General features: G+C 33.8%; 1 long non-coding RNA gene across 1 annotated transcript; it reads left to right on the forward strand.

Annotated features, from left to right (window-relative positions):
- The first annotated feature begins 351 nt into the window (after window positions 1-351).
- On the forward strand, window positions 352-7,298 carry LOC106723960. The gene is made up of 6 exons (XR_001359714.1): window positions 352-433; window positions 2,357-2,421; window positions 3,052-3,078; window positions 3,156-3,182; window positions 4,193-4,314; window positions 6,882-7,298. It is a non-coding gene; the product is annotated as an uncharacterized LOC106723960 (long non-coding RNA).
- Window positions 7,299-9,473: the final 2,175 nt, after the last annotated feature.

A 9,473-nucleotide genomic window follows, 5' to 3' on the forward strand; every position in this document is an offset into this window, starting at 1 on the left:
GAGTTGCTACCATATATTAGAAAACCAGTAAAATTTTGATAAAATAGTATCATCTTGGACATGGAGTTTTTCCATCTTTGACATGTGTTTGTTCAAATAGGGCAGTTGGTGTTCTGCAGAAATACTTTTACCATTTCAATTCATTTCCACGCTTACTTTACTGTATATCTCTGAGGCTTATTCATGCATACCTAGACAAATATTGAGATTAACATATGATGGGCACAATTATTTCCTGGTTACTCTGCTGCACAATCTTCTATTGTAAAATTTAAGCCTATTCTTAGTATCTGTGGGGACAGATTTGGGCATTACTTTTAGTTCTATAATATGATCTCATAAGGGTATATAAATACATCAGTTCTCTAGAAAGGCACATTGTCTTTCAGGGCTTCGCAATTTCAGCTTCTTGAACTCTCATCTTGGGCAAAAGGTAATATATTCAAGGAAAATCTAATATGATGTCTTGTTATGATTTTTGTTTATTAGAGTAAGTTGCAAACCATTTGTAAAATGTACACTATTTATTGGTAATGGCACATAAAGAAACAATTTATAGAGGTGAAGATTCTATGTCAGGATTTGAAGTTGAGGACAGAATCACAATGCCCCTAAATTTACAGCAAGCATTGTACCAAAGGATTGTACCAAAGAAATGTGGTACAAGAGGGAGATGTACTCATGTTCTTCATAGATGGGATATCCTAAATGTCTTTTTATTTTCTTAACTCAATATATAATAAGCACTTTGTTAATGTTTAGTTCTACCTTTAACTTAATGGTCAAGGTCATCTATTATAAGAAAACAACCTCTTGAATAGCATAAGCTCTATTTTTGCACATGTGTGTATTATTTCAAATTTTACCATAGTTACTGTATCACCATCAATAATTCATTTCCATTACATTTTCATTGTTCTTTTTATCATAAAAATAGGTTCTAATTTTCTGCATAATTAGCACTGAATAATGGATTTTTTGTTTTATTAATTAATTTTATGCAATATATTATTAATTCATTAGTGATTTGCTTGAAAAAGCTTTTATGCTATGTCAAACATTTATCAGTGTTCTTTAGAAAATAGTTGATAGTTACCCATCTGGGGTATCTATCTATCTAAGGAAGACCAGTTTCTTTGAATTTCCCTTAATCCTCTACTTTCAATAAAGTTTGAGGTATGAACAACACTAAAAACTTCATCCTTGTTGGTATCATCACATGACTAAATGTTTGGTAAGTAGTAGATGATTTAAAAAACTTCATCAAGAAATATATAATTTGTTGTTTTTCCAATGACACAGTCCTGAGTTTAAAACAATGAGACAAAATTAGCAAATATGGAACAAGGGAAATACCATCAATCACAATTTATGCTTCGTATGTTAGAGATTTAGAGTTATTAGGCAGAAGAATTGTTTCTTCTATAATCAGAAAAAAAATATTACTCTATTATTCTATCAAAACTGAGGGCCAAAATTGATCAGGGGGAAAAACTTTTACTCACTATTTACCTTAAAGTTTGCAATATGTTTTTATTTAGAAATCTATAACTGAAAAATAAATAACCTGATTTATTTCCTATACAACAGCAACAGAACTGAGTTCACTTGTATATACTGAATTACAAAATCATATATAAAATTACCAGATTAGGGTAATTTCATTGAATAACACTATTTGGAAATTAAATAATTTTTACCAACCCATTTTCTCAATGTATTTATAATTATTTTCCCTGAAACTTCTTAATTTGACTTTTCTCTATCTATTATCATTAAATTTTTATTACTAGGGTTACACTACCTCTACTATTCTCAAGCATGAGACCTAACTGATTTTACCTACCTCTATTATAAAACCTGTCTTTGTTGCTTGAATTCTACCTTCAAAACAGTTCTTTAAACCCTATCTTACTTGTTACCCCATATGTCAATATGTAAGGCCCCTATAATGTCACAATAATATAAATGTTCAGCCAGTCTAAATTTTTGTTCTTCTTACCTGGTGAACTATTTCATTTCCTATATGCTATCCTTTCTCTCATTTTTGTTTTTACAAACTTCTCTCTGCATATTCTATATAATCTAATACAAGATTAACCTTTGCTTTATTTTTTATACCACCCTCCTTCTCTCATTCTGTTTAAGATGTCCATTTTGCCTGCTTATATTATTTCTATACTACAGCACTTACCTTTACTTATCAATGTCCCCTACTAGTGTCTAAGTTCCAGATGTCAGGTGATGAGCTTTAATTCTCTTTGTATTTTAAAGATGTGGATTCTACTCTGCTCTATAAATGATTTGCAAGTGCAGGAATGAGTGTGTTACTGATCCACCCCATATGCTTTCACAGGACTCGGCCAAAATATGAAGATCTTTGTCTTTACCTTTATCGTGGCTCTCATGGTTGCCATGATTGTAAGTATATCAGAACATTTTGAAGAATATGTTCTCAGGAGTTATTCAGAGATTGTCTCTTATTTCTTGTGTTGTGGGCCACAGTTGCATCACGCGAACATGGTTTTGTATGGACGTTTTCCTTGAATTAACCTACATCAGTACATTAAGGACTTAGAATAAATCTGGACTACACTCAGACAGACACTAAGCACACACAGAAGTGCAAGTGCAAACAAAATAAAAATCCTAGAACAGAGAAAACCATAATCATATCACCAGTCTGTACCTGTACAATCAATATGTAAATGTACATAGTTTTTCAACAACTTCAAACCTACATGGTCTTGTGTTAACCCACATTTTAACTTTTCATTTTCACTCTCCTGGTCACAGTGATAGATTTTCTTCCTTATCACACAAAAGCAATTTGGATCCAAGTGAGTCGATATTGGAATGTAGCAAATTCATTATAGCCTAAGCCTAGTCTTTATTCTATCACTAACATGAAACAGCTATCTTTGTGCATCAGTTACCTAAGGCTTTGCCTCCGTGTTGTTTAATCATAACTGTGGCAGCCAAGTGCATTTTGACACTCAATCCAGAATTATACAATTGAGATGTTCATTCTTTTCCCTCTTTTTTTTTAAGAGTGCTGATTCTTCTTCATCTGAAGAGGTAAGACATTATCACGTATTTAGAAACTTGATAGGTAAATATGGATAACAATTTTAATTTGTCCTTTATTTTAACAGAAACGTTACCGTAGAAACAGATTCAATGTAAGTATTGCCCAAATAATGTGGTATAATAAAATTCATTCTCTTGTCTAAGTAATTATTCTATTAGAAGAATCAATCCTTATCTCTGAAACATCCGTAGAGTAAATAGCCAACGGAGACATTGAGTTTATTTATTTTGATATACTGGAAAAGGACGTAAAGGTTATACACTGGTAGCATTTAGATAAAAACTCATAATGCTATCCTGAAAAAGCCAATTTGTTTTTTACAGAATGCAAGTATCTTTGTTTGTTAACTAGTTGCCTAAAGAATAGTTGAAATTCTATAGCTATTTAGTATAATGTATGCGTAATGGAACATAGAAGCTGCTAATGACACAGATAATGTGGTAAGTTTTCACCTTTTGATTCTTGTGGAAGATGATGAAGTCACTAGGTTAAGTTAAATTGATCTTATTAAATAAGATAGAAAATTTCATTTATTTGGCATTCTGTAATGAAGTATATTTTTTTTAATGAAATGTATTCTTGAAACCTCATATCATTTTCACATCCCATATCAATATGATAAGGCCTCAAAATTCTTACTAATATATTAAATAGATGAATTTTAACATGGCACCAAATTAAAATATAAAGAAGGAGCGATGAAGAATATTGAATTTAACAGGAGTGAATATTAAAGAAAGTAGGAGTTTGAAGAGATAGTAAGGTCATTATAAGTAGAGATTGAGACATAACAATTCCACCTAACCTGGAATTAGCAAATTCCTTCTCTCTGGAAAATTCAAGGATGGACAAATTAAGGAGCTCGGTAATATTTTAAGGAATATTAAAACTTCTTTGAGGGGATAGCTATAATCAGTGGCTCTACCTGTATTATAAAACAACAAAATTATTAACAAAGAGTATAACTATAGATGTTTTTCTAAATTTTCCTCTTCTTTTAAACTTGCATTCCTACCAATTTTAACAAACTAAGTTTTTAATGGAAATTATTATGAAATATCTATACTGGCATTGTCTCATTTTTTGCAATTTTATTTTCAGGGAGGGTATTATCCATATCCACAGTATCCACAGTATCCACAGTATCCACCCAATTATCCATATCCATATCCATATCCATATCCCTATGCAGGAAAGTAATAATCACAGGACCGATGACAGAGGTAAGCTGCATCCAGTTACATTTTTTGTTCTCCAGAAATTTAAGTTGTGAGAGTTAAAACAAGAATAAATAAAATGAAGCCATCAAACCAAAAGCAGGTGAGTGTAAGCAATTTAGCTAGGTGTAGCTATTCTAAAGTGCATTTATTCATCTAAATATTTCTAAAATTAAAATTCTATGCTGGTGTGATTAGAGGCAGGCTTTTTTATGGGAACCCTTTATCTGTATCCTGGTTTGACAACTACTAGGTTCATGACCTTGAACAATTGCTAATCTTGTTTAAACTTCAATTTTCTCATGGACAAACAGGTATTATAATAATATGTACCCAATTCATAGAATTGGTGAGACTATCAAAAGACACATTCCATCGATGCCCATGATTAAGTTGTATATTATTGTGACTATACCATGCCCAGCATTAAATCTGTGCTACATATTGTTTAAAGCATGCCCTTCTACTAGTAAAATGTAATCTTTGAAGCAGGCACACAAACTCCATTTGCGAACTTGTTAGAAACTTAAGAGTCTGAAGCCCCACCCAGACCTATTCAATTGGAAACTGTGTTTTAATAAGGTCCCTATTTAATTCATAACACAATAAAGTTTGAGAAACTCTGCCTTGGGACTCTGATGAGCAATTAGGATAGGGACCTGTGGTCTGAGAATTTTAACAAGAAGATGAGGAAATATTACCAACTTATTTTTTAAAAAGTCAATTGTATATCTAATAACATTAAGCATTACAAATTCCACGAAATATTAAATATTACACTGAAAAATAAAGCATTTCTGCAATTCAAAGTTAAAATAATTACAACAGATATCAGTTATTGTTAAATGCACAGTGATAATTTATTCAAATTGAATTCCAATTATTGACACAGCTAAGAGTTTGAACTTATTCCATAGGCATTACTAATGGCTGAATATAATTGATCAAGGAAGGATATATTAAAAATACTATTTGATAGAGACAACTATAGATGAAATGTGTTTGCTGTATTTAAGAGAAGGGGCAGGCAAACTGAGATAGGCTGGTGATAGAAAAACTAAAAAAAAAAAAAAGGAGAAAGAAGCCTAAGGAAAAACCCCCAATAGATTCAATGATGGATTGAATGCAAAGTGAAACCAGAGAAGGGGATAAAAAAGAAATGGATGCAAGTTCTCAGTCCTGAAATTAGCACATAAAAGTGTTTAGCAAATATGCCTTTCAGGAAAGAAATAATGCTCTGTTGTTGTCTCTTGCCTGGGGTGAGAAAGTTGTTTTGTTTTGTTTGTTTCAAGGAACTTTGTTTTGTGCCTTTGTTTTGCTTGGTTTCTGTAGGCAAGGTTAAAGAAGATCATTTGGTTATTTTAATTTTAAATGTGTATATCAATGAAATTCAAAGCCAAGTGGTTAACATGCAGAGTGAACTTTATGTGAGAAGTGACAAGTGGGGAAAAGGACAATATAAATTTATTTAATTAATTTTTTCATTATTTGTTCAATGTTTTGTAAGACCCTGAAATAGATACACGAAAAAGGCATAGGTTGGTCTAAAATTAGTTTGGCCAGGAGATTTAAAGATATGGAAATAAGGAATTCTTTGAAAGACACAATTGGAAATAAATCCTGGTTCTTGTGATACTATTTTAGGAAACAGAGATGCAGCTGAAATTTGTATTCATTTAGTCATCAGATATTTGTGGACCGCATGGTGAGCATGCAGTGAGATAGCAGTAGAACACAAATACCTATAAGCCAGAGTCTCTGCAGTGGAAAGCTTATTATCTAGTCATGAAGATGGGTATAAAGCCAGCCACCATCAGCCAGAATGTCATTTGGACAAAGCAGGGATGTGACTGGATGTGTTATTGAGGCCTATTGCACAAGCCGCAGTATGGCCAGGAGGGTGAGGGGAATATTGACAGACCTACAAGTTCACTGGGAAACTAGCACAGTAATTTAAGATGGGAAATAAGAGCTAGAACTAAGAAAGACGTAGTAGAGATAGCAGTAATTTATTCTAAATTGGAATCTGATGATATAACCACTTTAGAATAATTTTAATAAAGCTTTTTATGTGAATAATTTTAACCAAGGCATGGTTTTGGGTTAAGGAACATTTGTCTTTTCAGGTAAAAACTTATCAAAATTTAGACAAGGCCTAGGGAGAATGCTCAGATCTCAGAAATAATGCAAGTGTCAAAATATTGAACAGAAAAGGGCTTTTTTTCTTCGTACAGGGTAGAGATAGGTAAGTAAAGATTATAACCTTTCAGGGGAAGGTGAGCCAGCATGGGGAAATGACCAGTAGGGAAAAGTATCCATGCTGGTCAGCCTGTTCTCAGAGTAAGCTCATAAAAGGGGCAGGTTCCACCTTTGAGGACAGCAGAATTTAGGGCTCAGAGTAGCCTGGCTGTCATTTGGTGGAGACCAAGTAGGGGATAACAAAAGGGCAATTGACAACACTTGATCAAACATAAAGCAATAGATATGGATATAAATCAAAATCAGAAAAGCATAATGATATTTTCAATGACTTTGTAGTTTAATGACAGGAATGTTTTCTCTTTTATCTACAGGCTTGGTGAGAAGTCTTCTTTGCTCTCTCCTTATGATGATTTTTCTTACTCAAAAACCCTTTGACACATCTAGCAACATATTAACCTGCTTACAATAAATACATCCAAAGTGCTTCAGAAAGCATATTCTATCAAACAATTTAAAAACTAGAGATCATTTGTATTCTCTCAGGCATTAGATTGGAATTTAAAAACAAACTGGCCAATAAATAATTTTTCTGTGTACAAATTCCAGCTTAAAAAAATAGTATTACATGAACAACAATTTCTGGAGATCAATGATCAATAGTTGTATAACATAGTAGTAATGACATTCTCTGGACTATATGATTGTTTTCTGTTTTACTCTGTATGTTGAAGTTTCATAAAATTAAAAAGAAAACTTTCAGTGCGCAATAAATTAATCTATGAAGCATGTGTCAGATATCCCATTGTATTTATTTCCTAGCCCTGCCAGAACAAAGTACTATACTAGTAACTAGTGGCTAAGAAGCAACAGCAGAGCCTTGCTCTTTGTGACAGCTCTAGAGTACAATTCATCTTGGCCTCTTCCTAGTTCCTGACATTTACTGGCAATCCTGACATTTCTTGGTTTGTAAATGCATCACAGCAATCTCTGTCTCTGTTGTCACAAAGCCATCTTCTCCCTCTTTGTATCTTCTTATAAAGACAACAGTCATATGAAACTAAGGACACACACCTTGTCCCTGGATAACCTTGTCTTAACTAATTACATCCGCAGTTCCCCATATTTCCAAGGAAGTTCAATTTCTGAGGTCTGGGGAGTTAAAACTTCAACATATCTTTGGGGAAGGAAGGACACAACTGAATGCATGGCACCCCGAATGTTTTTGACTCTCATTAACAGTTTTTGCAACTATTATATGCCAACACACATTATTTTTCAGTCTCTCAATATTTTTAAATAAAAAACATACAACGTTGATTTATAATCTTCTGGGACAATGATTATGGAAGAAAGCAGGCCATAATAGAGCTAAATAGCAATTCAAAAGGTTATGAAATCATCTAGACAATCTCATTGTAACTGTGAAATATTCTGTACTAAAAGGAAGTCTAGTCTATGCAGTTTACATAAAATCACTAGAGTACTAAGCAAAATATTGTCTTTAATCATATTTGAAAAGAAAGCTAATTCACTTTTAGCAGGTGGCTGGGAAGAAAATCTCAGCTATGCAATGGTTGTAAATATTGGCAGCTAAAATCTACACATTACAGTGTATTACAACTTTTATGAGAATGAAAGTTTTAGTCAACCAAAGTCATGAAAACAGAGCTTTTCTTCCTGAAAAAAAAAATCAGTCAAAACTAAAGGCCAATCTCCATTCCACAGAGGACTCCCAGAGCAGAGAGAGAACTTTGGAACAACAGATATTGGAAGGGAACAGCGCAGAGTCCCAAGGCTCTGATGCTGAGGCAAGAATGTGAGAGTGAAGAAAAGTTGGTAGAGTGCCCAGTTACATGTCCTGTGTGCTCTCTCCTGAATTGCCTTTTGACCCTCCAGTTCACACACTTTGGCATGTAAAGGCGGCTGAAATTGAACAAATCCAAAATGGAACTCTCTGTTGTGCCTTCTTCCAGTCTCGATTTACTTTGCCCTGCATTTCTCACAATAATCATTTACGTGTTTTTTTTCTCCTCTGCCCTCAATAGACTCTGCCTCTAGTATTAATATATAGCTATAGTTGATAAAAATATTATATTTGACTAGAGGCCTGATGACAAAATTCGTGCAAGAGTAGGCCTTCCTTCCCCCAGCTGCTGGCACCGGTTTCCCTCTAGCACCTGAGACCCATGCTTCCCTCTGGCTGCCAGCAGGCACCTGGGACCTGGACTTCCCCTGCAGCCCCATTGTCCGGAAGGTCATCTGGAAGGACATTTGTTCTAATTAGCATATTACACTTTTATTATTATAGATTAGCACCTCGTGTCACTATTTGTGACCACAGTGAGTATTGCATTTTTCTTACTATGTTTGGCTTATTTCAATTAGCATAATATTCTCATGGCCATCCATGTTGTTCCGAATAGCAGATTTCCTTCTGTTTGCAGGTGAATATTTTATTTTATGTATGTGTCACATTTTCTTGATCCTTTCATCTAGTAATGCGCATTTAAATTGTTGCTACATCTTGATTAGTGTGAATAATATTGCGGGAAACATGGCAGTGCAGGTATCACTTGATTTTAATTCCTTTGGGTAAATATACAGAAATTAAATTATTGCATCAGTTGGAAGTTCTATTTTTATTTATTGAGAAACCTCCATAATGTTCTCCATCATGGCTGTACCAATTTGCTTTCTCCTGGTGCACCAGCTTTCACTTCTCTGCACAGCCTCATTAACATGTATCTTTTGTTTGCTTTTTTGCATGTCTTGTCTTTCTTTTATTATTTCTTTTTTTCTTTTTCACTTTATTTTTTTAGTAGTAGTAACCATCCTAGAGGGAATCTTCCTGTGAACGCTGCATCCATTTGCAGCTAGCGTTCAAGGTCTGGAGAAGGGGCTGCTCACAAACGGATACACTAGACAGGAAATATGAATTTAGGAGGCCTGGGGGAGCCAAGCAG

The sequence above is a fragment of the Myotis brandtii genome, unplaced genomic scaffold (assembly GCF_000412655.1).
Source record: "Myotis brandtii unplaced genomic scaffold, ASM41265v1 scaffold681, whole genome shotgun sequence".
In the NCBI taxonomy this organism is placed as follows: Eukaryota; Metazoa; Chordata; class Mammalia; order Chiroptera; family Vespertilionidae; genus Myotis; species Myotis brandtii.